A 13,477-nucleotide genomic window follows, 5' to 3' on the forward strand; every position below is an offset into this window, starting at 1 on the left:
AATGATTTGCCCCGTGTGCTGAACCCTCTGTATTTGCTTTCATTAAGTCTTCTCTTTAGGTCGGGTTACACTAGCATATAGCATCCGATAAAAGAGAATCGGATTCTATATGTTAATGACACTCAGCTGAAACCCTGCTGCAAGAGTGAGCCATTGTGTCATCATGTTACTATGATCCGATTGTCTTGCATACAAGAATCAGATCATAGATGCAGAGAAGGTGGAGAGCTTTCATTGCCCATCTTCTCCATTGCCTATCTAGACGTATATAGGACTGCACTTGGATGACATCTGAGTGCAGTCCAATGTTTCACATGTACACATAGACTTGTATTTGTGCACGTGATCTGAGTTACTCTGCCAATTGCAGCAAATTTTTTTAATCTTAACAAAAAATGCTGATTGGCACTGTCCCATAGTATAACATTGGAGAGAGTGCTATCTGCTAAAAAATTGGATAGCACTCATCCACGTTATACGGTGGTGTGAGTGATTCATTATGGTAGTTGTAGATACTGAAACACCTATCTCTCTGATGGATTTCTTCTTTATTTTCAGTCTAATGATCGTCTGTTTCTCTTCCATTGAGAGCTCTTTAACCGCATGTTGTAGGTTCACAGCAACAGCTTCCAAATGCAAATGCCAAACCTAGAATCAGCTCCAGACCTATTACCTGTTTAATTGATGATGAATTAATAAAGGAATAACTGATGCTGTCCATGAAAGAGCTTTTATGATTATTGTCCAATTACTTTTGGTCCCTTGAAAAAGAGGCAGCTACATATTAAAGAGCTGTAATTCCTAAATCCTTACTCCAATAAAATGTGAATAAACTGAATTTAAAGAGAATCTGCATTTTTAGCCCATATTGAAATATAACTGTATCTTGAATATGTTTTGGTAACCAGCTGAAATGGTAAAACTTGTGTCACTGTCCAAATATTTCTATACCTAACTATATATGTAAATATAGAGAGGGTGAAAACTATATTAAATACATCATCAATTTTCTAAGTACCATATTTTTTGGACTACAAGTCGCACCGTTTTAAGCAAAAAATGTGGTCATGACACACTGTTATGGGATGAGGATCTGCTGCTGACACTGTTATGGGGGATATGTCCACAAATTCTCTAACTAAGGTACCCCATCCTGGTAATGATCCTCCTGCCTTGTATATGATCCCCATCCTTGTATAAATGTACCCCATCCTGGTATATATTCCCATCCTGCTATATACCGCGATCAAGGAATATATTCCCATCCTGCTATATACCGCCATCGTGGTATAGCCCCCATCCTGCTACATAGCGCCATCCTGGTATATGCCCTTATCCTGCTATATACTGCTATATACCCCCATCCTGCTATATACCCCATCCATCCTGCTATATACCCCCATCCATCCTGCTATATACCCCCATCCATCCTGCTATATACCCCCACCCATCCTGCTATATACCCCGATCCATCCTGCTATATACTGCCATCCTGCTATATATCCCCATCCTGCTATATACCCCCACTCATCCTGCTATATACCCCGATCCATCCTTCTATATACTGCCATCCTGCTATATACCCCCATCCTGCTATATACCCCCATCCATCCTGCTATATATCCCCATCCATCCTGCTATATACCCCCATCAATCCTGCTATATACCCCCATCCATCCTGCTATATACTGCCATCTTGCTATATACCCCCATCCTGCTATATACCCCCATCCATCCTGCTATATACCCCGATCCATCCTGCTATATACCCCATCCATCCTGCTATATACCCCCATCTATCCTGCTACATACCCCATCCATCCTGTTATATACCCCCATCCATCCTGCTATATACCGTCATCCATCCTGCTATATACCCCCATCATCCTGCTATATATCCCATCCATCCTGCTATATACCAGCATCCATCCTGCTATATACCCCCATCCATCCTGCTATATACCCCATCCATCCTGCTATATACCCCCATCCATCCTGATATATACCCCCATCCATCCTGATATATACCCCCCATCCTGCTAAATGTCCTGTATCCTGTGGCACACACAAAAAATAAACGTTTATACTCACCTTTCCTTGCTCCATGCAATATCGCTCCTCCTCCTGTCAGTGTCGGCAGCAGTGCCGCTGTAGTGTGGAGCCGTCACCGTTGTCTGCAGCATCGCGATGTCCTCCTGTCTGCCTGTCAGCTGACCTGTGTGGAGACTAGCGTTGCGCACAGGGATGACGTCATCGCTGTGTTCACCGCTCTCTACACAGATCATCAGGCCGGCAGACAGGAGGAGATCGCAATGTTGCAGGGGAACGGTGACGGGTGAGTATACCGTACTTATTCACTGCCCCCCTGCGCAGATGATGCACGGGGGGCAGTGAATACAGCCGCACATGATCACTCCAGGCTGTAGTTGCCAGGGGTGATCATGCGGGCCGGCTGGTAATTATGCGCGCACCCCCCGCCCATCATCCCGCCCACCTGTCAATGCCGGCTTCAATGCTGAGAGACGATGGGCGGGAGGATGGGCATGCATATGAAATGAGCGGGCCCACGTGGTCATGGCAGGCTGCTGCAGCCTGCTCATGCCACCGATGACCCGTCCCACGGCAGCACCCTCATTCCCCGCAGCCACATTCAGACTATAAGATGCACACCCCACTTTCCCTCAACATTTGGGGGAAAAAAAGTGCGTTTTATAGTCTGAAAAATACGGTAAATATATTTCTAAAGGAGCTACTGACATCAATTAATCAGAAAATGTCGGTAACAACCCATCCAATCCATAAACTAGGTCCCCTTCCATTGAATATAAGTGTTCAAGCTCCTGCTGCCTATGGCGGAATGAACATATTTTGGTTTCCTGCTCCAGCTAGTGCCTGCCTTGAGCCACAAAGCCAAAAGCTCTGTGTTTTTTTTGACAGGTTCAGATCATGAACTAAATAATTTAGATCAACCTGGTTTACTTTATGAGGCTCCCCAAACATATCATTGGTGCAACTTATACAGCCTTAGGCCTCTCTCATATATCCGTGAAAAACCACGCACGTTTTTCACAGACGTGTCAGAGGTGCGTTTTGCCCTCCGTGAGCCGTGTTTATGGCACACGTGTGCTCTCTGTGTGCTATCCGTGATAACACAAGGAGAACAGGAACTTTCTGCTCACCTGTCCCTGGCGTCGCTCTCCGTGGTGCTGATCTTCGGTCTCCGGTCCTGCCGACTCCCCGCTGCTGCTTCCGGCCGCAGTGAAGTGAATATGAGCATAATGAGCAGCGGTCGGCAGCAAGTGACAGCAGCAGCAGAGACAGAAGGGCTGGAGAAGGTGAGTAAAGGTTTGGTTTTTTTTTTCTCACAGACACATGTCTTCTCTCCGGTGCATGTCACACTGAACACATCCGTGTGGTCCGTATTGCATTGCGTGTGACACGTTTGCGTTCCGTGTGACACCCGTGATGCCGGAGAGAAAATGGACATGTCGGCGTGAGAAACACACGGACACACGTAAGTACGGAACGGACACACGTTCCGTGCGCAAATACTTACGTGTGTCCAAAACCATAGGAATACCTAGATCTACGTGTGTACATGCCTCCGGTACGTGAGAAAACTGCCAAACACATACCGGAGGCACGTACATGTGAAAGAGGCCTTACAAAGGTCCAAGAGGTATGGGGGCCCACTTCTACCTGCAAAGTCAGTTGAATTGCGCATTTTGATGAGTTAATGGACTACAAAGAGCCCATTTACTGTTTTTTCACAGGGGCCCTTTTCCGTCTGTGTCTGCCAGTGTAGAAAAGAAAATAAGGATCTTCTCGATCAGTTTCTTCTTCAGCCAAATCAGCGTCTGAATCTTTTTACAGATCCAAGGACTAAGATGTTGGTGGAGTGTGACTTGCAGATTTGAGCTATGTGAGACCAGAATAATTGCTAAAGGAATGTTTGGAAATTTCACTGAATTTCTTGTTTTACTTGCTTTTCCAGCAATCTGTAGAATAGCCTCTTGGCTCCCTCCATAGCATTGGAACACCAAATGCCATATGCCATGGTTTACTATTAAGCCAACTTGTAAGGAGCATAACACAAGATGGGCAACAAATATGGGGGCCCCAAAGTTTGTCTTGAACTCCAATTGTGCACTGAAAACACAGGAAATAATTTTTCTTCACCAATGATGTTATGCTTCTTCTCTGTGATTTTAAAGTGAATTCGCCACAAATATATCAAAAGTTGTTTGGGTGGTTTATACAACTGCACCACATGTTTAACAGAATGTCCTATGACACAACAACAGAAGAATTAAAATGAAATGTAATATAACAGTTTAAAGGATAAAATACAACTATTATTCACATAGGACAGATATAATGAAGCTTTTTGGTACGTAACACATGAAACCCCAAAGTGTGCAAATTCCTAAGATTAGTCAACTTTGTGGTAAAACACGGACATCTGTTTGTTACCAAAGTATGAAAACAAACCAACTTCATAAGAACAGTGCAAAGTTACAACGATCCTAGCACCTAAAAAGCGAAAGCAATTTATTAAGTGGCAATGTAGGCTAAATTTATTGGAAAAAACTGAACTATGGAAAATTCGTGCCAATTGTAAACTTTTGATTATAGATTCGGAATCAGCACACAAAAAATGCTTTAGGAAAAAACAACAGTACTCATTTAAACCCTTCACGACCGTCTGATTTTGTGCTTTCGTTTTTTTTATTCCGCCATTCTTCATCTGAGAGACATAATTTTTTTATTTTTCAGTCAATATGGTCATGTGACGGCTCTTTTTTTCGAGAAATGAGCTGTATTTTTAAATGAAACCATGAGTTTTCCCATATAAGTGTACTGGAAAATGGCAAAAAAATTCCAAATGCGGAAAAATTGCAAAAACAGTGCATGGCGCTATTGTTTTTGAGATATTCTATTCACTGTGTTCACTATATGGTAAAACTGATGTTTCAGTGTGATGCCTGAGGTTGATACGAGTTGATGCGACACCAAACATGTATAGGTTTACTTTTATCTAAGGGGTTAAAAAAAAATCAGAAGTTTGTCCAAAAAAAGTGGTGTACATTTTACGCCATATTCCGTGACCCATAGTGTTCTCGATTTTCGGGATATCTGGCTCAATGACAGCTTATTTTTTGCGTCTCGAGCTGACGTTTTTAGCGGTACCATTTCTGCGCCGATGCTACGTTTTAATCGCCTTTTATTGTATTTAGCGCAAAATTTGTGGCGATCAAAAAATATAATTTTGGCGTTTGCAATTTTTTTACCGATCAAATTAATTGATTTTATATTTTGATAGATCGGGCGTTTCTGATTGCGGCAATACCAAATGTGCCAAATGTGTGTATATTTTTTTTATTTTTTTTTAACCCTTCCATTTTCAATGGGGTGAAAGGGGGGTAATTTGAACTTTTATTTTTTTTTATTTTTTTATTTTTTAAAACTTTTTTAAACTTTTTTTTTTTATTTTACTAGGTCCCCTGGGGACTATATGGATCAGCTGTCTGATTGCTCTGCCATATCTGCTGATCACAGCTACATAGCTGTGAACAGCAGATATGCTCATTTACTGTCTCACACAGCTCTGGGCCTGGTGAAACAGTAAGTGAGTCATGTGGGCTACAGGAGTCATCACATGAGCCTGTGCTACCATAGCAACCACTGGAAGTCACATGATCACGTAACGTGACTTTAGATATAGGCGGTATGTAAACGTCTACTTTGCTCGCGATTATAATGGACCTGTCACTTATTGACAGCGCAATTTAAGAGGTTAAACAGCACAGGCGGATAACGATTCCGCTCATGCCTAGCAGGCACACATCTCAGCTGTATAAATCAGCTGACATGTGCGTTGATCTTCCACTGCTGCCGCCGGCAGCAGCGGGGGATTAACCCTATGGCCTCTAGAACGTAATTTTACTGCCCGCGGTCGTTAAGGGGTTAACAAAATCTATGTTAATCAGTGTTATTAAGGTTTACATAAAAAAAAAAATCTCTTGATGGGGAAAAAATAGTGAGCTGTCTCAAGACCTTCACAACTTTATTGTTACAAAACATACTGATGGCATTGGTGCAGGAAAATTTCTAAATTACTGAAGGTTCCAGTGAGCTATGTTGGGGCCAAAATCCAAAAGGGAAAGTACATTACTTAACAATAAGCCGGCCACAACCAGGTGCTCCCTGCAAGATTTTAAACAGAGAAGTAAAAGAATTATCAGAAGAGCTGTCCAAGAGCTAAGGACCACCTGTGGAGTGCTGCAGAAAGACGTGATATCAGCAGGTACAATTGTTTCAAAGAAAACTACATGTAATGCTCTCAACCTCCATGACATGTATGACCTGTATGCACAGTGTACACTCACCACGTAAGACTCCATTGCTGAACAAAAAGCATGTTTAAGTGTATTTAAAGTTTGCTTAAGGCCTGCAACACACATTCGTGCCGCCGGTACGTGTTTGGGACTTTTTGACACGTACCGGCGGCACGAACACACATGCACCAATGTTACCCTATGGTAACAGGCACACACATGTAAAGCCACATGGAACGTGTGTCCGGTGGTTTGTACGTGTGTGCGTTTTTTAACGCGGATGACATGTCCGCGTTTCACCGGCATCACGCAGACACGGACACACTAAAGTCAATGGGTCCGTGTCTGCACTTACGTGACACGGACGTGTGTTTTCCGCACGGTCCGAATGGTTTTTTTTTTTAAAAAAAAATGGTGAAACGGCTCAAGACACACGGACTGCACACGGACTGCACACGTACGTATCTCACGCATACACGGACATTCAACACGCACGCACGACAAGCATACGCCATCACACTGATGTCACACGTACCAGAGAAACAGACATCCAAAGCGGAACACGGACCCGAAAAACGGACCGCAAGACATGCACGTGTTTTTTGCGGACGTTTGTTTCAGGCCTGACACCATTTAGACAAGCCTGTGAAATACTGGAAGAATATAATCTGGTCAGATGATACCAAAATTGAACTCTATGTATTCCAAAGAGTTCCACCCCAAAACAACATACCAACAGTGAAGCTTGGAGGTGGGAAGGTGTGGAGCTCTTCTTCCAGCATATTGCACTGGCAAACTTCATATAATTGAAGTAAGGATGAACAAATGTACATGACATTCTTGATAAAAATCTGCTGCCATCTAACAGGATGATGAAGATGAAATGAGGGTGGACATTTCAGCAAGACAATGATCCCAAACATACAGCCAATGAAACTCAGTTGGTTTCAAAGAAAGAAAATAAAGCTGCTAGAATGGTCCAGCCAATCACCTGACCTGAATGCTATAGGAAATTTATGAAAGAAACCAAAGGTCAGAGTTCATAGGAGTCCAGGGAACCTTCAGGATTTGAAGAGTCATTGAAAGAATGGGTCAAAGTCACACTTGAGAAATGCAGACTCAAAATAAGAGGAACTGCTTGTGGCTTTTTAAAAATGATTTAAATAAATCATTTTTAAAAATGGCGTGCGATCCCCCAAAATTTTGATACCCAGCCATAATAAAGCCAACAGCTGGGAGCTGGAATTCTCAGGCTGGGGAGGTACATGGATATTGGTGCCGCACAGCAAAAAATAGCAACCTGTAGCTCTCCAGGATTGTTGCATCCTTGTCGCAGCTTAATGGAGTCTGTATGAAAAGTATCCTGCATGCGGGTTCAGTCAGATCTATGGTTTGATATCTTTGCCTGTGTAGATTGGATGGGTTATAGTACCAATATCTGTTGAGAAATTCATGTCAATTGCACCATTAGAAATATATTTACTGGAGACTTGTTCAATACTTATCTCATCCGCTGTATATACAGAGGCTCCACCCATATCCTGTCCACCGCCATTAACTTGAGAATGGCAGCAGCTATAGGCATAGAAGTTGTGTCTAGGTATAGTAAAGTAGCCATGCGCTACGCAATGAAACCACCTATAGCGCCACCTGGTGGAAAACAGCGGAGTTAGCATTTTTATCTCGAAAATGGAACGAGATAGAGAAAAAAGTGAATTACAAAGTTGTAGGGCATCATCAATTCAATACGAATCGACACCTTGCATACAGAAATGCTATCATTAGAATGTGTAAAACTCACAAGGCTGTGGACGTGAAGCGATACCTCATGGAGACCTTCCTACAAGTCATTAGGTATGGTGGCTGCGTGGAGTGGCCTCCCCGCTCACCTGACCTGACCCCATTGGACTTCTTTCTGTGAGGTTACATCAAACAGCAGGTGTATGCGACCCCTCCACCAACACTACAGGACCTATCATGACGTATCACAGATACTTGTACAAACCTGTCACCTACCATATTGCACAACATGCAGCAAGATACAGTATGCTGTACAGAATCCAGATGTGCATTGCAGCTGACGGTGGCCACTTTGAACATCAAAGTTAAATGAGTGCCATATGCGTGACCAGCATTCAATGCTTTGGGGGGGTCATGGGTTTCATATCATAGCATTTCTGTATGCAAGGTGTCGATTCATATTGAATTGATGATGCCCTGCAACTTTGTAATTCACTTTTTTCTCTATCTCGTTCTGTTTTCGAGATAAAAATGCTAACTCTGTTGTTTTCCACCAGGTGGCGCTATAGGTGGTTTCATTGCGTAGCACATGGCTACTTTACTATACCTAGACACCACTTATATGCCTATAGCTGCCGCCGTTCTCAAGTTAATGGCAGTGGACACGATATGGATGGACACACTGTATATCTACATCTATCTATCATATACCGAAAGGAAAAACAAGGAAGCACTAAAGACCCCATAAAAAATAAAAGAATAATCCAAAGAGTCCTCTTTACCAAAAAATAGAAAATCTTTGTTAGTCATAGAGTTTTTTTATACACAAGAGAAATGGAATAATTACAGAGTAAACATCGAATGTAAGGCTGGGGCCACACGGGGATTACTGCGATCCCCTCGCATGACACTCGGCTCAGGCTGGCAGTACAGCAGAGCCGAGTGTCATGCGAGTGTCCCTGCGACTGAGGTCCAATCGTGCGAGCGGACCTCAGCTGTGGGGGTCGGGCCGACACAGAGGTGGGGCGGGACGGTGCTGCAGAGGGGCGGGTCAGCGCTGAGGAGGGGAGGGAGGGATTTATCTCCCTCTCTCCTCCATAGCCAGCTATTGCCATTCTCGCACTGCAATTTTTTTCTCACCCCATAGACTTGAATGGGTGAGAGAGAAACAAGGATCACATTACAGTCACAGCATGCTGCAATTGTTTTCTCGGTCCAATTAGGGTTGAGAAAATAATCGCTCATGTGTGCTAACACACAGGCTAATATTGGTCCGAGTTTAATGCGATTTTTTTATCATACTCCATTTGCACGGATTTTCCACCGATTTTCATGTCGTGTGTCATAGGCTTTAAGTCTATTATTGTTCACTGCAACTATTGAGCATGTATCTTCAGGGACTCTGAGTAATACTTAGTGACTGTCTGACAATAATGCATCTTTGTTCGAGATATTCTTATATATCTAGAACACTTTCTAGAACACAGAATTTTTAATATCGTCCCTCTATTTGTCCATATTCGTGTCTCATCTATCTATCTATAAAATGTCTCTAATATATATCAGGGAAGAGCATAGCTTTTGAAATTCAAAATCGCCAACTTCGAAAATGATCTATCGTATTTTTCGGACTATAAGACACACCGGACCATAAAACACACCCTGGTTATAGAGGAGGAAAATAGGAAAATAAAATTTTAAGCAAAAAATGTGGTCATGAAACACTGTTATGGGGCGAGGATCTGCTGCTGACACTGTTATGGGGCTAATGTCCCCAAATTCTCTAACTAAGGTACCCCATCCTGGTAATGATCCTCCTGCCTTGTATATGATCCCCATCCTTGTATATATGTCCCTCATCCTTGTAAAGCCCCCATCCTGATAAATACCGCCATCCTGATAAATACGCCCACCCTGATAAATACCCCCATCCTGGTATAGCCCACATCCTGCTAAATACCCCCATCCTGATAAATACACCCATCCCGATAAATACCCCCATCCTGGTATAGCCCGCATCCTGCTATACACCCCCATCCTGATAAATACCCCCATCCTGATAAATAACCCCATCCTGGTATAGTCCCCATCCTGCTATATACCCCCATCCTGATAAATACCACCATTCTGATAAATACTCCCATCCTGATAAATACCCCCATCCTGCTATATACCCCATCCTGATAAATACCACCATCCTGATAAATACCCCCATCCTGCTATATACCCCCATCCTGGTATATGGCCTGCATCCTGTGGCACACACAAAAAAAAATGTTTATACTCACCTTTCCTCACTCCACGCAGCATCACTCCTCTTCCTGTCTGTCCAGCAGCAGTGTGGAGCCGGTCACCATTTCTGCAGCATCGCGATGTCCTCCTGTCTGACTGCCCACTGACCTGTATGGAACCCTTCGCACAGCGATGACGTCATCGCTGTGCGCACCGCTCTCCACACACATCAGCGGGCCAGCATACAGGAGGACATTGCAATGCTGCAGGGAACAGTGACCGGGGAGTGTATTTATTCACTGCCCCCCGAGCTGATGATGATACGTGGGGAGCAGTGAATATAGCCCCACGTGATCTCTCCAGACTGTAGTTGCCAGGGATGATCACTCGGGCCGGCTGTTAATTCCCGCCCATCATCCCACCCACCTGTCAGCGTTGGCTTTAGCGCTGAGAGATGATGGGCGGGAGGATGCATACAGTGCATCACCATTGTTTTGGTATTGTCATTAGCTTCCTAGACTATTGACATAATAAATATAGAGAAGGATGAAAGACAGGTATAGGGCTGGTGCTCCCATACCCCTGCCAGTACAGACAAGACACAACTTGGAGACTTATGATGATGGGCGGGAGGATGCATACATATGAAATGAGCAGGCCCACTTAGTGACGGTAGGCGCTGCTACAGCCTGCTCCTGCCACCGATGACCCGCTCCACCGCAGCACCTTCATTCCCTGCAGCCATGCCCTACATTCAGACTATAAGACGCACCCTCCACTTTCCCCCAATATTTGGGGGAAAAAAAGTATGTCTTAGGCCCCCTTCATACGTCAGTAAAAAACACTGACATTCTTCACTGACGTGTAAAACACGCACATGTTCCTCCGTGTTCTGTGATTAACGGCACACGTGGGTTGTCCATGTGCAATCCGTGATCCTTGATCCATGATCCGTGATTGCAAATGGACATTACTCACCTGCCTTCACTACTGCTGTCCATGGTGCTGAACTCCTCGGCTCTGCAGTGTCCGCCCACCACTCTCTGCATCTACTTCTGGGTCGCCTGTTCCTGCTTTCATGAATATTCATGAGCCGGGCAGGAGCTGCAGAGAGCGGAGGCTGCACAGCGCGTCGCTGGAAAGGTGAGTTGAAAATTTTTAATATTTAATATGTCCGTGATTTTCTTGTACGTGTTTCACGGATCACACACGGATCACACTATAGTGTGGTCCGTGGATCATCAGTGATGCCAGAAAAAAACTGACTTGTCTCCGTACAGAATCACGGACACGGGTGTACGCTGCACGGAGACATGGTCAGTGAAAAATCACTGATGTGTGAGCAGACCCATTGATTATAATGGGTCTGCGTATGTCAGTGATTCTGGTACGTGTAAAAAAAAGCACATACGTACCAGAATCACTGACATGTGAAGGGGGCTTTATAGTCCGAAAAATACAGTATATATATATGTAAAATATTTATAAATATTTCATACGCTGATATGAACTAGACAAATCTGTCTATACTGTACTGTATTTATAGTGAACCCTGCAGATTTGTGTCTGTCAGTGAACCAGGACATATTTTCACACTCTGAAACTGAACAATTAAGATTCTTATACAATGAAAATGCAGAAACCTAAGAAACTTCTACAATGTATGCAATCAATTTTGTTAAGTCATATATCGTTTTTAATTTCCTTTCCAAATTTTATGTAAATGTATAAGGATATGAAAAAAAAATATTCAAATCTATATTAACTAGTAATGTTTTATACTGTAGCATAGAAAAGAGATCTACAGGAAAGGAATACTATAAAAATTATTTTTATTTATATACTAGAACAAAATCAATTAACGCCATGAATTTGTCGACATCAAATAAAAAAAATTAGTACAAGGGGAAATGGATAACAAGTCTGCAGCAAAAAGACATCAAACTCCTCACGTAACGCATGGTTTTGTGACAGATGCACTGCAGATAAATTCATGGCAGAAAAAATATGGCATTTGCGAAGCCACCATAATACCGTCATTGTGTAGTTGTGCTTATGTATACTTGGTATGTTGTCAGGGTCAGGAAATTCCTGTGTTTATATATACTTGCTCTTCCACATACAAGAACGTCAGTGACCCCAGATACCAAGATTGATAGATAAGAAGATTGAAACTAGCCCCAGGCAAAGGAGGAGTTTTCTTTTGACAAGAACCATGAGATTTGTGATAGGGACAGAACTTACTGAAATAGTACATTACACAAACATTTGTGCTCCTTGACACATAAGCCCAGGTCTACCTGACAGTACAGACAGATTTCACATGCTTAGTTATTTTCTGCACTGCTAAAACAAGAACATTTTGTATCAGAAATTTGTATGAATACAAATGGAACATTTTGTGATACAATAGATGGTCTTATCGCCAAAATACTGAACCCATTGCTTCTCTTTATGGATAGCGTGTACCAATACCAATAACATTGATATTGTGGGCACAATGGATCCACTAGATTTGATGTGCGAGGCCAATTAGAGATGACATTATAAAGATGAGCTTGGGAAATCAAGAGACTGGACACTCATATAGCATTCAGCAAAATGATTTTTTATTCGAATACAAGCAGGGTTTATGTACACCCTTGACCTTGGAGAAAGAAGGTTGAGTTCTAAATAGAAAGCTATGGCTATACACCATGTTTTGTACGATTGCAACTGCGCAGAGACATGTTTGGGTTTTAGGATATATCTCAGAAGCAATTGGGAAACGGGTAGGCGTGTTGTAGTGTAGGTGCTATGTGCTGAACTTGAATCATGAAATGGAGACAGGGAAGAAAAAATGGATTCTGAACTCCCACAGTATTACAATGGGCAAGTGGTGGCATATTTTATCCATTGGGCTTATCTTAAGGCCTGCTTAATGGACAAATCGCTGATTGATTTTGAAAAAATGCTTCATTCAAATCAGCATTTGAGAATCCATTAGGATATGAGCTCATAATGACTTTTTCAGATGGGCAAACCAGCCAAGTTTTTCAAGAGAAGAAAATGCCAGCAATTTTTTTTTCCTGAAGTGTCTTACTTTTAATTATGTCATTTCCTGAGAGCTTTTTCAATGTTTTTGACTACCTCTGGGGGTTTTTATATTAGTGTTCTTCCAGCATTTT

The sequence above is a fragment of the Anomaloglossus baeobatrachus genome, chromosome 4 (genome assembly GCF_048569485.1).
Source record: "Anomaloglossus baeobatrachus isolate aAnoBae1 chromosome 4, aAnoBae1.hap1, whole genome shotgun sequence".
Classification (NCBI taxonomy): Eukaryota; Metazoa; Chordata; class Amphibia; order Anura; family Aromobatidae; genus Anomaloglossus; species Anomaloglossus baeobatrachus.